Consider the following 18,388-nt stretch of genomic DNA (forward strand, 5'->3'; position numbering starts at 1 on the left):
ATGTAATTTACTTGGAACTTTAAAAAAAATAAAAAAAAATAAAAAATAAAAGCTTAATTTTCGATTTTGAGATTTGCACCAGCTGTGTTTTTTTGCTGGCAGGTTTGTCCCGAGGTTTCTCGTTGCTTAATGGCAAACAGTAAGTGTTCTAAAATAAAAGTGAGTTCGTAGGAAACATCTGATTTCTATCCTTTACATGCTTGCTTGCATAAATTGCCCTTATTTAGTGATGTTTTTGCCTCCATTTTATTGGTGAATGAATTTATGACCAGTTTTCCAGAAAGAGCAGAGATTGGTTGTGTTATAACACAAGGTGCACAAGGCCTTATATGTCTAATCACCTATGGCAGAAAAGAGTTATAGACAAAGTGTGCTACACTCTTTGAAATCATCAGTGGTACCTGATGATGTCAGTGATACCTAGTAATGTTCAGAAAGTGCTCCTCTTTCTGCAAAGCAAGACAAGATGGTGCATGAGCGTAAGGACAAGTGGCAGGAATACGTGCTCGACCCGATGAATAGAATGCCAATAGATCTCTTAGGTATGCATGGGTTGCACTAGACTTTGAGCTTGAATAAGAATTGATAATTACCCTATAGCTTCTCTGGAGTGTACTCATTGTCTGTTTACAATTAGGAACAAAGATAAACACAGCGAAAACAGAACGACAGACAGCTGGCAGACTCTAAGTGCTTTCAGCTCAGCCTCTTTACTCAGCAACAGCGCCTTTTCACATGCAAGTTGGGGGGATTTTTTGGTCCTCTTTTTAAGAAGTTTAGCTCCCTTTTTTCCCCTTCCCTAGAATAATAATGAAATGGAGAGAGACAGGAAGTAATAGAAAGTGATATAAAACACTGGTGGGCGAAATGTAGGTAGACAGCTGGATTTGAGCTTTAGCCTGCCACCAGGAGGCCACATGTACATCACATATTAGTGGATTAAAAATGACTTGCTTTGTCCGACACACACACACACACACAGGACTCCGGGGATTCTCCTCCAAAGGCATAAGTGCCAAGTTCAACCTAGCGAGAGTAATAGTGACCTATCTAAGAGTGCCTTCTGGTGGAGTGTGTGAGAGGGTGTGCGGCTCTTAAATTACCCATATGTAGGTGTTTCCTGTGCATGCCTCATTCTGAGCGAGACACAGACAGGAAAAGATGGAGAGAGAGACGGAAAAGCCCTCAATCATATTTAATGGCACTATTCATCCACGTACTGTCACAAGACGACGCGTGTGTGTATGCAGGGCTGCATTTTGTGTTTTGCTGAGAGTCGGGGTACATCATAGCATCTCCTGGCACATTATACTGCAGGCAGATGGGTGTGCAGTTTCTCTGAGCGTATAAATTTGATGCATTCCTCCTGTGCTGATAGAGAACAGCGTTAGGCCAGCGTAACAGGCCGGTATTAAAGCTGTTTATGTTTCATTCAGGCACCAGCCAGGTCGCATCGTCCACTGCCGACGTGACGGAGGCCTCGGTCTAAATATGTTTTTAGGAATATTTTTGCTTTATTGCAGATGGCTGAGCAGAGAAATCACTCCAACATGGCGTGGGAGGATGTTACTCATAGCTTCAAGGGTGTCAGTCTGTAAAAACCTGCAATGAAACCTGCCTCACCCTTCCTTAAGGAGCTGCCAACCCACCTAAAAGCCTTCATCTGTGAGGTTTTCACTGGCTTTTCTGTGTATCGCCGTCTAATTACAGTTATGGAAGGCGTCTCTGTCCTGTGAATCATTTGAAATCCGAGTTTTCACTTTGCCGTTAAAAATGATCAAATTTTAATTGAAAGGCTAGGAGTTCGTGGATAGGAGCAACTTCAGTCAGGCAATAAGAAAACTCATCATTAAGGCTGCGTATCTGTCTAACCCTAATTGGAGGTAGAGCGGGTGGGTGAATTAGCTGGGCTCAAGCTCACAGCGATGTGAATATATTGCAAGGACCCAAGGCCGCAGCCCTCAGAGAGCCCCTAGAGAGATAATACAGTTTATTTACCGCTTATGCATAAAAATCTGTGTGCTGTCTTTGTAGCCCCATAGTGTGAGGTCTGACTGCTTTAATTATTAGCTGCTGTGTTTAAAATGAAGCCGCCAGCGTTTTCATTATTCGCACCATATTTATGCAAAACACCTTCACTCTGGGTGTCGTGTGAGAGTTTGTGTGTGTGTTTTTGTGCGTGTGTGTTAACCAATCTTCTTCACGTCTCTCATCTCCTCTGCTGTCGCTCCCCTCCTAGACTCTCTAGTCCATCGCGACCCCACTTCTTTCTCCTCCTCCTCCTCTTCTTCTTCTTCTTTTCCCCTCTTCAGCAGCGCTCTCTCTCAAAGTCTTGTTTACTGCCTCCTCTGCCGTTCATTCTCTCTTTGGATACCGGCTTCCTCCAGGGCAAAAACTCTATAGTTCACTTTGTCTCCCTGTCCGCCTCCATCGACGCTCCCCCTCTTCCATCTTTCCTCTTTATCCTCTTCCTTTCATTCCTTTTTTTTTCATCTTTTCTCTCCCTCTCGACAGAAGGTTTTGGAACCCATCTATTGAAATTTCCCATTTGCACTGCTTGCCTCTCAGTAGCTTATCACCGCTGGAGTTTTGTCCTTTTTGCTCAGAAGAAGCAGAGGAGGAGTCGTACAGGGAAGGAAAGAATGCACAGCAAGAAACATTTTAACCACACACAGACACAGACGGCAAAGAATTGAATTTAGAAAGTTTGTCTTCAATTTTCACGCTTTACTAACATCCCACCTAATAAACCATCAATAACCTGGCCTGAAATGAATAGACCTGCACATGAAAGGTAGGGCTGACCCATATTAAAGACATCAATGCTGATAGAATGAGATTTATTTCACTAATCATAATGCAACCAAAGATCCTATAATGAAATTCGGATGTAGTTCCTTTATTGTACTAACAAAATCACCCCAACAAAATTATTAGCTTTATTTTCATAAGTATGACAGCTCCCACGTCTACTGCAACAACAGCAGATACTTCTTTAGAGACACCAGGGTAGCTGTGGCCCTTTAGTACCCCCTGGACTCAATGCAGACAACTCACCTCGCTAATATCACTGACACTTGGCAGATGGATGCTGCTGGCTTTATTAAAAAAAATTACACAGCATTTCCTCTATGTAAGAATCGCAGACATGTAGATATAATTGATAGCTGATTCATAAACAAAAGTGAAGAAAAATAATGAACTAAAAATGTAATTAAGTTAAGTTGTGAGTAAACAATACTCGGCTGCTCAGGCGATACGTTGCCAGATTAGTTTAGATTTATAGTCCTTAAATCGATACGAGATTAATTATGTGTACAGTTGATTGTTAAGATAAAAAAAAAATAATTAAACCTCTTAAATTTTGTTGTCAATAACATCATTGTCAGGGGGGGAAGAAAAATCTGTTGGGCAAGTTGCTGGTCTGTTAGGGCCGTTAATGATGTTTCCATTAATCGTGTTCACTGGTGAGGCAAAATGAAGCCTCATTGATGAGTATTTTCTATTTCCACTCAGTAGTTTCACATTAAAGTGCTAATAAAAGTGCACGAAAATACCTGCTGAGTTATTTTTAATTGTGAAGAAAATTCAGTCTATTCCACCTGCTCCCAAACCCAGTGACAGCACAACTGAATTAGGAACCTGAAATAAATATCATTTATCCAGTTTGCCACAAACTATGTTTTTTTTTACCTGCAGGGTTACCTGCAGCATGCACAGGTCAGCAGCATTTACTCCCTTAAAGCTTTAGTTATTGGATTATTTTTGAGATTTAAAGGATCAATACAATAAAAACTACTGATACATTAAATGCTATATTATTATATATTAAGCTAGCATATATTTATATAAATGTTAAGTAATTAAGGTGGCTTTTGTTTCTGAGCCAGTAAGATCCTCATCTTCCAGTGACGCTGGAGAAAAAAAATATGTTAGTGTATGTTGTACCTTACATATGGTGTTTTAAGATAACTTAAATACTTTTTTAAAAAATGGCTAAATTTCAACTTTAATTAGTATAAAAAAATGTGATGGGGCATACAAAACGTATACACCACCAATGGATACACCAAGACAGTCAAGCAGTTGTGCAAAGATCCAATGTTTATTATCTTGCCTTGTAAATTTCTGTCCAAACTATATTCGGGGAATAAAGCACCATTTCGGCCCATATCCTCTCAGGCGTGAGGGGATAGCCCCCGCTCAGCACAGCCACACACGACTGAGGTTGGACCAGTCCAGGCAGCCAGCACAATTTGTCCCCTTAATGATGCTTTTCCATCTTTGGCCTGTGGCGATAACAATGTGACGATCGTGATTGATCGGTGGAGTTTTCATCATTTATGAAACTCCTACAAATGGCAAGTTATCCCTTTGCATCACTACTAAACCACGATAACTCAAAGATCACACTCAATTTATCGTCTGTAAATGAAAAACAAAGATAGATAAACTTAAATCTGAGGGTTTTTGTTTGTTTTTTTCAAAGTTAATCTAGAGGTGTTGAAACTTTAACAGAAAACTGCTTAATTTACATAACAACTTTACCCATCTGTTGTAATAAAGTAATAATGCAAAAAGTTTAGTTTTACTTAACAAAGAGAGAAAATCTAAGATAAAGAAGAAAGGGAGAGACCAAAAAAACATGTAGAAACATGTAAATAGCAAACAGTAGGAGAAGGTGTTAAAGGGATGGATGTCAGAGAAAAAAACTGTTTGAAAACCTTTTAAATAATCTACAGATGCTCCTTAACACCTTCCAGCATCCTGAAGCAGTCAGCCAAGTGTATAAGCAAATTCAGAGCTAATTGACCTCAACACTATTCTGAGTGAGAGGAGAGAGATGGAGGGAAGCAGGCGGAGACAGAAACAGAGTTTGTACTGTGGTATGAACTGCCTTGAAGAGTAAGTGGGAGGTAGTGTTGTCACAGCGCATAATGGTGCTGCTTTCGTTATCACTGGCAACGAGGAGAAAAGAATAGAGAGCTGATGCGTTTGTGTGTCAGCGAGAAAGTCAGTCCACAGGCCAAAAGAGCGAGAAGAGAGACTGAGAGGGCGACGGTGTCAACGTTCGTTTCAGAAAGTGTGGAAAAGATCTGGAGAACTTTGTGTGTTTGTGTGTTTCAGAGGCATCCATTTTAGGGGAGCAGCTGGGTGGTGCGTAAACCACCCAAGCGCTGATCTGCTTTAAGAAGCTGATCTTACCCAGTCACTGTGTTAAACACATTTGTGATATTTATTTACTTGACATTTATCAGAAGTGTGACATTTTTTCCACTTCTCCATGTGTGCAACAACAAACGTGTTGTAATTTTCAGAGCACTGCTTCACATTCCTGCAGTTATACAGTGAAGGATTCAGTCCTCAGCTTGAAATGGCCCAAAACAAAAAGCAGCACAAAGAAAGACAGTTCACTGATTTCATTTTGCAACAACAGAAGAAGAAACAAAGAAAATACAAGCTTTGTTACATAAGAGAAATCAAATATGTAAGCAATAAAATTGAGATTTTCATTATTGTCACGCATAAACTCTTGTATTACAGCGCTAAACTACTGCACTTGGATCTCTGTACAAACATTTTGTTTCATTTCTGAGTGAATGAAACAAGTCAATTTCATGTTATTGCTGAACCTTCTGAATTTTAGTTACATTTTCTACCTCATATCTGGAAAATGTCCTAAAAAGCTCCAGTCTGTGACTCAGTCTCACTAAAGTAAACGAGAGGATGGTAACTTCCTGCCTTTAGAAGAAAATTGGTTATTGTCGGGTGACTGCGTCGGATTTTCTTTGCCGTCGGAAACCAATCGCAAATCGCTGCGGTGGCCACTTTTGATCACAATGTGTTTGCACAGGTCGCTAAACAATCACAGTCCAACTTAGACTCTCAGACAGACCGTCGCCATCTGTACATGTTTATTATGCTTTTATCTAACTGAAAGTTGTGCATTACTAATGTAAAAGCCCAACAAGGGACAAGTGCTGGAAATTAGCAGCACACTTAAATTGGATGTGCAGCACACCAGTTTTATAGAGGTGGGAATCACCATACAACTACGATATTATACATACGATATTATCAGAATACTTAACGCACGATACAATATTATTGCAATTTTTTAAAATATTTTGCGATATTCAGATTCTGTAAATAAAGGTAAACTTTATCAATATTAATTTTATCTAATATCAAAGTCTCACACTCAGTCTTTCTCTCATTTCAGTTTTATTGTTGACAAACTGAACGGTTTGTATTACAGTCTAGTCCAACTTAACTGAACGCAACCATCTGGTACAATTATAGCTATTCTGAACTATGCAATTTATGAAAACTATGCAGCCCATTCAGCAACTGAAGAATTTGAAAGTAAATTAAAACAAAATATAATTTTACATTAAATAAAAAAGTTTTAAACTTAATTAAAATAAAACATGTCTTAAATTAAAATAAGTAAACTGTCATGTTTATTGCTGCCAAAAAAAAGTTAAACACATTTGGACAGTGAAGGAATGTCAGGATTCTTGCTCAGAAAAAGGATCAACATGCTCTGAAGTCAGAGCACAAAAACCTTTTTTGTAACAAAATATCGATTTCTGCTGTCCCTGTATCGATACATTATTAGCAAACAAAATATCACGATACTACACAGTATCGATTTTTTCCCCCACCCCTACAGTTTTATGTGCTCTGTTCTGGAATTACGTTAAACTGCATTTTCCCTTTCAAATAAATACATTGAACTGAACTGATCCAGTACATTGCAGTCAATCTGAGTTCAATGAAAGCATCTGCCACACATATCTACAGGAGGCTCGACTCAATGGGTTGCCAGCTAGTTGCATTCTGGTTGTATTCCTGCATAAAAGGAAGGTTCCTGAGCGCCTGGTTAATTTTGCAGCTAAACCGTCGTCCTGCAGCAGCTAGGTCACTATATGTGGAGCAATTTCTGAATTTCCGGTAGTTAATATGAAATTTAATATCTGACAATAACACATTTGCACCACTGACGGCAACAGATTTGCCATATTTTTTTTATTTTTTATTTTTTATTACAGATCATTTTATTGGAATACCTTAAATTGTCATGGAAATCTGTAAACTAAAACTCAACGTGTCATCACAACCTATATGGTCTATCCACCTGGGACAATGAATTTAATCAGAACTTTAACTGTCGCTGTTAGATTTGCCATATTTGCTGTATTAATAACAGCCAATCACCATATTATCACAAACAGATTCCACGTAATTGCCAACCTGACCCCATTCAATCTCAGACTGGAGACTGACTCAGAGATTTTAAGTTCATTGTACACGGTCACAATAATTTCTGTCATGTTGTGGTCTCTAACCACTATCTTCCCAAGTGTGACTGCAGCATTAGGCAATGCAAGTCCACATTTCATCTATTCAGACTAGGGATGCCCACCAAGCTTTGCATCAAGCCAGTAATGGACTTCCAATATTACCAGGGGAGGCTTTTTTCTTTTATTTCTTTTTTTCTTTTTTTTAGATGAATTTGGGAGAAGGGGGAGGTAGATTGGAGTCATTCCAATGTCAATAAATGATCCTCATTATTACAAATACAATAATATTGGAGGTAACGCTTTTTAAAATAAAGAGTGCTTTCCCTCAATAGAAACGCATAAATTGCCATGTAATCCTCAGCAAATGCACTAATTATTTGCCAAGGAGTTTTAAAGATGTTCTTCTTCAGTACAAACAAATGGGCTTTGGGCTGAGAGCCACAGGCAGTTTAAGGAGGTCAGGAAGCATTGAGGGGCACACTAACACTGTATTGGTTTTCTTTTCTTTTTTAAGGAAAGTGTTGTCAAAAGGATAATATTTCAAAAATAACTCCAGCTTCAACTGCTTGCCCTTTGTGCTCACTGCAACTAATCGATGAGAAGTCCATGTAGAAATTAGCAGCAAAAATAGAGCCGACCCCAAGTGTGTGCATTACAACCAACTGTCAAAGTAACGCCAGATCAGAAAAAAATATACTGTATTGAGCCTTTCCCTCCCTTTAGATGTTTGCTGATTATTCCTGCTTTGTCGCTTCCCTCATCGCTCTCCCTCTCCGCCCCTCCTCTCATGCTAAATGGAAGCTGTGTGTTGCTGCGTTAGAAAGCTAGTCACATCCCTCTCGCTCTTCTTTTTAGCTCCTCTTAGAGTCTCTCCCTCTCTCTCCCCCTCTCTTTTTCATTTCCCACCTCTACCTTTCCCTCTGTCTATCCTTGACACGCTCTCTGTCTTTTTCTTTCCCGCTCAGCTCCCTCCAGCCTTCGTTCTGTCCACGCCGACACCCTCGACTGATTCTGCCGGAGTCATGGCCTTCAGAGCCTGACAAGAATCCGGCGCCTGTGTTTGTGCAAGTGTGTGTGTGTTTGCGTGCGGGGGTGTATCTGTGTCTTCAAGCATCGATGAAATATGAGCTGTTAAATATGAATGCCGGGTTGTGTTCTGATGCCATACAGTCATGTCACTCATGCATGGAGTAGTTGTAAAAAACGTGCGCGTGCATAAACACTTACACGCTGCATTCATTGTGTATGACAAGTAACTGCGGAGCTTCTGTGGTATTACTCTGCATCACATTTGCTATCCATTTGTCTGATACTTGCCACACAAACACACACACAGAGGCAGGGCCTGGATTCAGGCTTCACTGACTTTAAACCTTGCACAGGCTGACAGTAATTTCTGCCTCCAAATTACATTCCAATGGCTTCATAAATCTGCTGCCTCCCCCTCTGCCTCTTTCTCTTTCCCCCATCTTCCTGCTTCTCTATCTTCCCCTCTTTTCTGCCGTCCCTGCTCTCTTTCTCCCTTTTACTCCAGCCTCACTTCATTTTTTCCCCCTGTATAAACCTATACCCTCCTCACCTCCCTCTCCGCCTCTATTTCACCATCTCTCATTCTCCTCCCCCTCCTATCACTTGTTTTCTCGTTTCCCCACACTCCTTCTCACTGGCGCTGGCTCAGTAAATGAGAAACAGGGAGGCAGAGATGGGGAGGTTACGTGTGTGGGGTAGTTAAACAGTCACACACTCGCACACATAAATCCATACAGATGCATACACACAGCTAACACAGACATACACGCTCACGCATGTGCTCACACGGGCACGCCGAGAGAACTCAGTATGTAAATACTCATGTGCGCGAGCACACAACCGCAGTCAAAACATCATAAACAGCACATTACCCTTTGATTGAAAGACGAGCAGTTGCGTTGCCATATATTTGCCGTGTCTCTAAATTGACTTGGGTGTGCGCACACGCATTTAAATGCACACACATGTGGAGACGGTTTTAATGAGAGTGTTCATTTTACTGATAGCGCCTCTAGGTGAAATAATTGCCAGTGCTGGGCCCTGATGGCAAGTCCAAGTGTTCTCATGCCAGTTGTCTTTATTGGCCATGGCGGGCCGCAAACACACCCCTCATCTCCCCGACCGCCGCTTTAACTGCTGCTCTGCTGCAGCCAGCGCACGCTTGCAATGAATACATGGCCTTAATATGCATAAGCACACAATGTAGACACCAAGTTACGCATTAATACTAAAACACACACATACACGCGCGCCCAGGCGGAGGCCAGCAGAGAACAATAGGCCGTCTGACAATGGGGCTCAGAGGAATTCTCTTCTCCATATTAATATTCAGCAGAGTGGATATGGAGAGAGTGTGTGTCAGCAGGGACGCATGCTCATCAACCTCGCTAACACTGGGGTTAGACAGCCACATGATTACAAAGTACTCAGACTTTGGTCCCCAGCCCCGCAACTATTAATCCCTAACTCCTACTTCCTCACTTCCTCTGTCCTAGCTCACTCCGGCGCACAGAGCGAGCAAACTGCCAAGTATCACAGCTGCCACTTTTCTTTGCTTTCCATTTTCCCAATTATTCTGATCAGCCTGATGGAGCAAAGGGTGGATGGAAAGGGATATTTGATATCGTCAATTTCCTGCCACCCCCACTACAGTATGTCAGATTTGTGACAGTGCAGCTAGAAGGTCATCTGGAGGAGGATTTGGAAAAGGTTTTGGGGTTGTTGTTGTTGTTTTTTTGATCATGCTACTTAGCCTCAATCTCACCCTTTCCTCTTTGCGAACCTCATGTCAGTACAAATGAATATGCCAGCAAAAACAGCTGTAGTACCTCTTGTTATAGCTTCCGACCGCAAATCGTACAAGGTGACCACTAACATGCACATACGAATGCTCTGGCTGTATTCATGCACATATGTTACCACCATCTGTACATCTGTAGTCACACGAATCATTTTACTGTTCATCTGTACACTTTGCTTTAACATAAAAGTATCCACAACGTAAAAAGATTTTTTTTGTTGTAGTCTTCAGTCGCCCTGAGCTCATGTGGATGCAGTATCTGTGCAGAATCACACTTATTGGTTTATGCAGTTTTATTATCTCTAGCCTTCTTTATAAGCCTCTGCACCAAACAAAGAAAAATAAAACACTAATATCTGCTTATTACTACACAAAGGAAAGAGGAGTGAGAGTGTCTGAACAGCACAGATGCCACAGTGAAAGTCACATACTGTTGCCTGCCTGTAGGCTACACAGTTGTTATATGGCTCACAAGAGCTGAGTGACTTCTGTCCCCCTGAGGAACGAGATGTTCTCTCCGGTCTCTGTTATGCAAAAAGACAAAAAAAAAAAATCGAGTACAACAGAAAAGACATGGAGTGAAGGGTCAGTTAGAAATGTTTTTGACCTCAGCACACCTCTTTTTAACTGCTTCTTTGTTTCAGTGACAGTGTGACATGTTATGTAAAGAGGATGATATAATATTAGAAGAAATAATATTACGATAGCAGACATCGGTTTGCTTTCTATATACAACCTTTCTACAGGCAAAACGCTGATGAAATAAAGCCTAATTGTAAATTTAGTAAACTGCAACTTAAGGCTGGGCGATATGGCCTAAAATTCATATCGCGATATAATTTGAAGCATGTGCTTCATCCATCCAACATCCAGGCATCCATGAAAACAGAATTTATTAAATTTAACGGAGTTAGAAGTTAACAGGAAGTTAGCTCGCTAGTTTCCACCTAAACATTTCATACCATGTTCTGAGAGATTTTTGAAACTAACGTACAGCTCTGCTGTCACTTCCAACATAAATGAAGACAGAAAACTAAACAGCAGTGACGTCTGCAGGGTTACTGAAGTTGGACTACCTGGTATATAATGTTGTGCTACGTGATTGCTAGCGACACAGCTATGTTAGCATAACATTAGCACAGTCAAGCTGGAGGATGAACGCCAACTTTTCTTCCACTCGATAAAAGTTAACGTGACGGATTCTGGTGGTCAGGGACAAATGCAATCGCATAGCAGTTTTTGGCTTTCCCCATATTTCAAAAGTGCTTCATCTCTTTGCTAGACTGTCGCCTGCCATAATTTGCAGATGATAATGCGATACTTTCGACCAAAATAGGCGCAGCTTGATGACATCATCAACATGCGCTATTGCGATAGAGCGATATAGTCAAAATCTCTATCGTTGGCCAAATTTATATCGTTTCTATCGTATATCGTTTATATCGCCCACCCCTACTGCAACCTAAACCCTATATTAACACAGCGCCACCCACTTAACCTACAAACTTCTGGTGTACAAGGTGTAGCTAGTTAGAAGAAAAATAGCTAAAAGGGAAAGAATGTAAGCTGCACCACAGTTTAGCACAAGATAATTTGGGCTTACTTGACCTCTCAGTAGAGTCCCAGAATGAAAATATGGAACTGGAAATGAGCATATCAGATATGGTTTGAAGTGTTTTATCCAACAAATGGTCCTAAACTCAAAATCTGCTATCAGTTAAGATTAAGAAAAGATAATAATTGTTCCCCCTTTGCAAGCTATAACCCCCACCTTGTTTTAAATTAAATTTTTGACTAATCAGCTAAGGCGTGTTTCATCCAGAGACTAGTTGTAGACCACCTGGCAACTACCGGTTGCTAGGGAAAAACAAATGCTCCCAGAATAGTTGCAAGTAGTTGCTGGCAGTCATTCTAAAATCTACTGCCAAATCCTAGTCCCCAGGGTCACCAGTCAGTGACCCCATGATAACCGCCATCAACAACAGAAAAATGTGCATTCATCAACTGATTGGGGAGTGGTTGCAGACCAAGAAGAAAAGCGATATGCAAACCTGACACTAGATACCTTCGCCTTCAAAGAAAGCGCAGTCCCTTTTGAAACATGATGATTATTTCAGTAAGGTAGAACTTACTCGGTTGCTTGTTTTCGTCAGACCTTTTCAACCTTCACTATCACTCGAAGAGTAGTTTTCATTTTTCCATTTTCATTGCCTGATATTGAAGGTCTGATCCCACCTCATATCATTCAACGACTTAACAGTGAAACAGCTGACCTCTCTTTTCTATCATAAATTTATATTCTACCACTAATTAGTGCATTTCTAGAAAATGTTAACATCAGAGGAATGAAACCACATGAAAGAGGAAATAAACTAAAACACTTGAACTTCTTTATCATCGTGACTCCATGTGTCCATTCGTGTTTTGTGTAACATGTTTCTACAAGGTTATTTTTACACAGATTTCCTTTGAAAAGTGCTGCAATTTCCCTAATGTTCTCAAGCAGTTATGACTAACAAAAGTCATTACCTTGGTGAAACTTTCTCTAATCTTCCTCAAAACTCTGACAAACAGCCGTTTTCATACTCTGCCAAATGACTAGCATGTACTTTGCCTCCAAACTCCTTGCTCTGATAGATGCTCCTTATGTCTGCCGTCCTCCCATCACACTCCCACTAGTTAGGCTTGCTTCCATCAAAAAAAGTTTTAAGGACAGTCTTGACATCACACAGATAGAGCTTCACATATTGATGTCTAATGACCAATGGCAGTGAGCTGTGGAGATGCTGCTGATGCTCAATAGTCACTTCTTGTCCAGTGCAGACGTTTTGCCTGCAGTATGCAAAGATTAGTGCAGAGTAGTTGGCTCAGAAATTATAACTAATTAAAGGGACTAGCTTTAAAATGACAGTTCACGTTATTAAAGGAGACATCTGCTGTTAATACGTGACTGATGACATCCAATTAGTGTTTATTTTTGTAGCTACTTTAAAGTCCAAAAATGCAAACTGTTAGACCTTAACAAATTACAAATGAACTGAATAACAATGAGTATAAGTCCTTGCTTAGACCATTATCTCATTTCTCCTTAATGCCAATAACAAAGTCGACACATTTGGCAAACACTGCCTCTTTATCATTCTGCCCCACGTCACTTGATTTTCATTATGCGAGTTAGCCACAGTCTGCACATATGAATAAGTTTACTAGGCATCAACTGGATATCAATCTTATTTCGCCAAACACCTCACTGAACTTCACATCCGGTTTCCATCTGTGGAACCAGTTACATCACATGGGAAACAAAAACCTGTACACCATCGCCCTGAGTGCACAGCTTTTAACAGCCCTCGAGGATGTACAGGTGTACAGACATAAGCCTGTTGACCAAGTTCTTCTCAGCTGCAGCGCGTGTCCTTTGAAAATGAAAATGAGGACGCCTTTATTTGTCTCTATTTGTGTTTAAGCAAACTGGATGATAATTTCCCAGTTGGCAATGTAGTCTACTTACTTTGGGATGAAGTGAAGAGGCGAATGTGAGCAGCAGAGCAGTTAATGGCCTTGATGAATTTGTCTCTGTACACTCAGTATGCCTGATGAAAACCTTATATCTTTCAAACCAGTGTTCACTGGGGGTTTGATTCTGCACATAAGATACAGGCACTTAGTGCGTGATGGTTAATAAAAGCTCAAAAGATTTGTCTGAAGAGAAAAAACACAAAAAAAAAGCACAGATATAAAATATGGAGTTACCTTAATGGGAGGTTTGTGTCTACTGGGAGCACAGTGTTGTGCATATGCAGTGGTGACCTTCAGGAAGTATTTTCACGAGGTACTTAATTTTAAGAGGTATAACCATTCAGATGGGGATAATTATTTAGCCTGTACCTTTTAGGATTCTGTATTGTGCCAACATTAAGACTCAACAGCACATGGTGGCATCATTTACACAAAACAGGTGTAACAAATGAAGATATATTAGAAGATGTTTCATTTACGCCACATTAAGCATTAAGCCAATATTTAAAATATTCTTTTTGTGGAAATATAATAAACTCTATGATCATTACCACAACAGATTTATGAGAACAATTTCCCTTTATTAACCAGAATCCATTTCTTTAAATTAGTTTAAGGTTGGTGATTTTAAACTGGCCATATGTCTAAGTGTGAATGGTTTTCTGTCTCTGTGTCCTGTGATAGAGTGGTTATTACCCCACCTCTTACCCAAAAACAGCTGTGACAAACTCCAGCAGTTAAAAAAATGAAGCTTTTAACATAGCTTGAAATAAGAGTAAAAACTACAAGCCGACTCAAACTTAAGATGCTTTTGTTAAAATGTAGATTGAATGACTTAAAGCGACTCTCTTGGCCCCAAAGCCAACAACATAATGTATTTTATGCAGCTTCTAAGACACGTTACTTCAGAAGACTTAGTCTTAATTCTTGGCACATCTTGAAATATTTTAGCATAACTTCTGCAAGTGTCACCATCATCATTATCACACGGCTCACTTATTTTGATTAAGCTGTATTTATGCAGCTACATTTGTTGTGCATGCATTTGCATGTTACATTTTGAAACAAAGGCTTGTAGACAGCACCGTCCATCCATCCATCTTTTGAAGCGATCTTCCATCAAAATCTGTGCCACATCTCTCTGGCTCTCTATTATAATGTCTCTGGTTCCATTAGCATCATACAGTAATTCCAAAATTTGTAAAAAGTGTCGTGAACTGAATCGGTGACCTTTAATCCTCCTTGTTGTGCACTCTCTTTTCACGTCTGATGTGTTACAAATGGCCCATTGTATCAGACAGATTTTACCTCGTTGCTCAAATGCATCTCCAAATGAAGCCTCTAATACTACTCTTGCCTGCTGTCTCTTTTCAGGTCGGCGCTCACTAACGCTCAGCCAGCTGTCCTGCTGAAGTCGACACCAGTGAAGTCTACCTTCAGGATACAAAGGCTGTCCATTTCCACCAACTCTTCACACTGAGCCAGCCCATCACAGCACTCCTTAAAGCGGACGGTATACAATACATGCTGTCATCTGGCTTTGCTGAAGATGATCTGTGTGAACTGAGAAGGAAGTGATCAAACATTTAACAGAGGAGAGAGTGCTTGAAACTGAGGGAGAAGGAGAAAGGAGCTTTTCCCTTGAATCCTGCTCATACACTCGGCACTCTTACTGAGACCAGCCTGTCCATCACTGCCTTAAAAAGTGCTCATTACTATCACTGAACCGTGAAGTGCATGTTGTAATAATTGTTATAGTACAGCTCTAATAACAGATCAAGGACACTTTGTTGGATTTTTCTGAGCTGTGAAAAGCGTACTTATTCTCATTTTCCTCGCGCGATCATCTATTAAAACCACTACCTGTCTATTTGAAGCAAGTGCCGCACGGTACAGTACTATTTTTGCATGACCCACTGCCTGCATGAGTAACCAGGGTCGCTTTTGACTTCGAAGAAGGACCCTTGAGCCTGCAACCATCTTCTGACTGTCTGCCCAACTGTAGCATTTGAGTGTGTGGGGAGGGGCTGTTTCAGAATTAGGCCTCTGGACACTTGCTGAAGATGACTTGAGTTGGCAGGCCTAAAAGCCCCTTACCAATAGAGAGAGAATTTGACAGCAGGACACACACACACACACACACACACACAAAGAAGACACAAATGTGGATGCCGAGGCGGCTTTGAGCCATGCTGGTGTTGCTACTTGTGGAGCCCTGGAGTACAGGCTATCATCATCCCTATCATCATTCACCCAAGCTGAGGAAGATTCAACGGCCCGAAGGAAAGAGGCTACACTTCTGAACGATTCGAAGGAGACTCTGAAATTGTGCTAACACGCAGAGGTCCACAGCAACATCCTCAATAACCCATATAAACACTAATACTCCCCTCCACAAATCCTTGATAGAGAAAAACAAGGCTGCGGCAGGAGTGAAAGGCACAGACACTGAACAGGTGAGCAAGCCCTTGGCGATCACATCCTGGGTCGATCAGACCTTTCACACACACACGCACGCACGTACACGTCATTCATCACAGCGGGGAACACTACACTTACATCTTGCTTTGAGCTACAGGATAGGAAAGAAGACACTAGAAAGCACACACCAGCTCTGTGCTCCTTTACTTCAGAACATGATTAAAATGTTTGTGGGAAGTGGGGGGTCAAAAACATAAAAAACACAAGGGAGCGGAAAGGGAATGCGGAGGCGAGAATGCCGAGGGAGTAAGAAAGAGACGGGAGCGGTGGAGGAGGAAGAGATTTGGGGGGAGAGGTGCATCTAAATGAAAAACAGAAACTAAGTTGCAGTGGAGGAGAGGACAGGAGAGGAAGCGGAGAGCCGATTGATCCGATCTCAGTGTGCAGGAATCAACGGACGACTGGAGAGGAAACGATAAAAGAGGATTAGAGAGATAGAAACAGGGGAGGAGGGGAGGAGGATGACTGCACGGACACTTCTGTAAACAAACCTGAAAGTAGATATAATGAAAGATTATCAAGGGGAGGTGGGCGGATTGGAGAGGTACACGGCATGATAAAGATGCAGCGAGAGAGAAAGAGCGAGAGGATGGACGAGGGAGGGGAGAGAGACGAGAGAAAAATCAGGATCATTAAAAGAACGTGTCGATGGGAAACCTTGGCATGTGGGCAAGAAACACACATGCCGGCCTGTGCCAAGAGGATGTTTATGAAAGGGAAGCAGGGATAGTGTGGCACTGAAACATATGCTAGTTGATATTCATAGTGCATCCCAATATGGTCTCAGCTCGTACCTTAACAGTCCCTCTTGTGTGTATGTGTACCTCTTTCTTACTTTTTCTGTCTCTCACATGCCGGGGAAAGAAATAGTCAGATTCGAGCTAAAAATACTATTAAGAAAAGAGAAAAATCAAGTCTGGGTCCACGTCGAATTAGGTGGCACACACTCTTTTTCACCCTGACATATCAAATGCTGCCGGTGTCGAGCTGAGACAGGAGTTAGTTGTTGTTGATACAGATCTTTCTCTCATACACAAACACACACATGCATCAGAGGCGCACACACAAGCATGCACAGGTACACAAATGCGGCTATTTTTACATCCATCTCGCAGAATAGAAAAAAATGACACCAAACCAATATTTGGAGCCATTATTCTTTTTCCAGCTGATAGTGACTTCAGTCTTCACTGCCAGGAACTCATTTCCCCCTCCCGACTGTCCTACTGTCCATCTGTCTCCTCGCCTCCACCCCTCCCCTCCTCGCCTCTCAACTATTGTTGCCATCTCTCGTTTGCTTTGCATGGATTTTGACTGCAGCCAAGGGGCAATTTTACATGTAGCACAGAGTTCACATACAAACACACACGCACAAACATGCATGCGCAGAAGGGGCGGAGAAAGGGGGGGAAAAAAACTTGCCTTTAGAGGATTTGTTTATCAAATGTGCTGTCAAATCATGTCAGGCATTTCACATCAGGGCACATTTTCCAGCCTCGGGCTACTTAAAAGAAAGGATTCAAACACGAGGACGCCACAATGCAATTTACACAACTTTCCCCACTGTATATTTTTCATATTCTAAATATAGTGCGCCGTGAATGTGCACGTACGGAGATCATTTCATCTGAATTGTAAATTCACGTTATTGATGTTGGTGTCAAGGATTTGCAAGGAGACAAATCATAAAACATCGACCAAGGAACCTATTAATGTTGCAGAAAAATGCTTCTCTGTAAAACATCTCACTAAAACATTTCTGGGGATTTCAGGACCACTTTCCTGAATAATTTATAGAAATTTCACGAACAATAACAACTGAGTGAAGCCATGCATTATACATGTCAGCTTGTACTGAAACTTCTGTATGTGAATGCTTTGTGCTCAGTACGTTTGTTTATTTGTGTGAGCAAATTTCTCAGTGTGTGTTTTGGTCACGACCTCGGATAGATAAATTGTGTTTCTGAGTATACAACAAGAAACCTAAATTTCTCTGCTTTTCTTCTATATTCTCTTCAGTTTTATCTTTTTATATATATATATATATATATATATATATAAATATTTATTTATATATATATATATATATATATATATATATATATATATATATATATATATATATATATATTTATATTAGGGGTAGATATAGGGCAATAACAACAAGTTTAGTAGTTCTGCTACTCGCTGAGCCATCAACTGGACTGTGGGCAATTAATCTGATTTCCTCCTCCCCGATCTCGCCTCCATT

At 40.9% G+C, this 18,388-nt stretch overlaps 2 protein-coding genes across 7 annotated transcripts in view; one reads left to right on the forward strand and one right to left on the reverse strand.

The window, feature by feature from the left end:
• The window catches only part of macrod1 (mono-ADP ribosylhydrolase 1), a 150,372-nt gene that overhangs the window by 94,771 nt on the left and 37,213 nt on the right, over positions 1-18,388 (reverse strand). The gene's annotated exons all lie outside the window — the stretch shown is intronic.
• Positions 1-18,388, forward strand: part of flrt1b (fibronectin leucine rich transmembrane protein 1b) — a 42,958-nt gene that overhangs the window by 14,873 nt on the left and 9,697 nt on the right. For 3 of the 4 annotated variants that reach the window (XM_085172436.1, XM_085172422.1, XM_085172433.1), the window contains exon 2: positions 15,031-16,112. The gene's annotated coding sequence lies outside the window, so the exon portion shown is untranslated. Of the gene's footprint in view, positions 1-1,523; positions 16,113-18,388 lie in introns of all 4 variants that reach the window. The other variant, XM_085172428.1, reaches the window with a different exon arrangement.

This window comes from Neolamprologus multifasciatus, chromosome 2 (assembly GCF_963576455.1).
Source record: "Neolamprologus multifasciatus chromosome 2, fNeoMul1.2, whole genome shotgun sequence".
In the NCBI taxonomy this organism is placed as follows: domain Eukaryota; kingdom Metazoa; phylum Chordata; class Actinopteri; order Cichliformes; family Cichlidae; genus Neolamprologus; species Neolamprologus multifasciatus.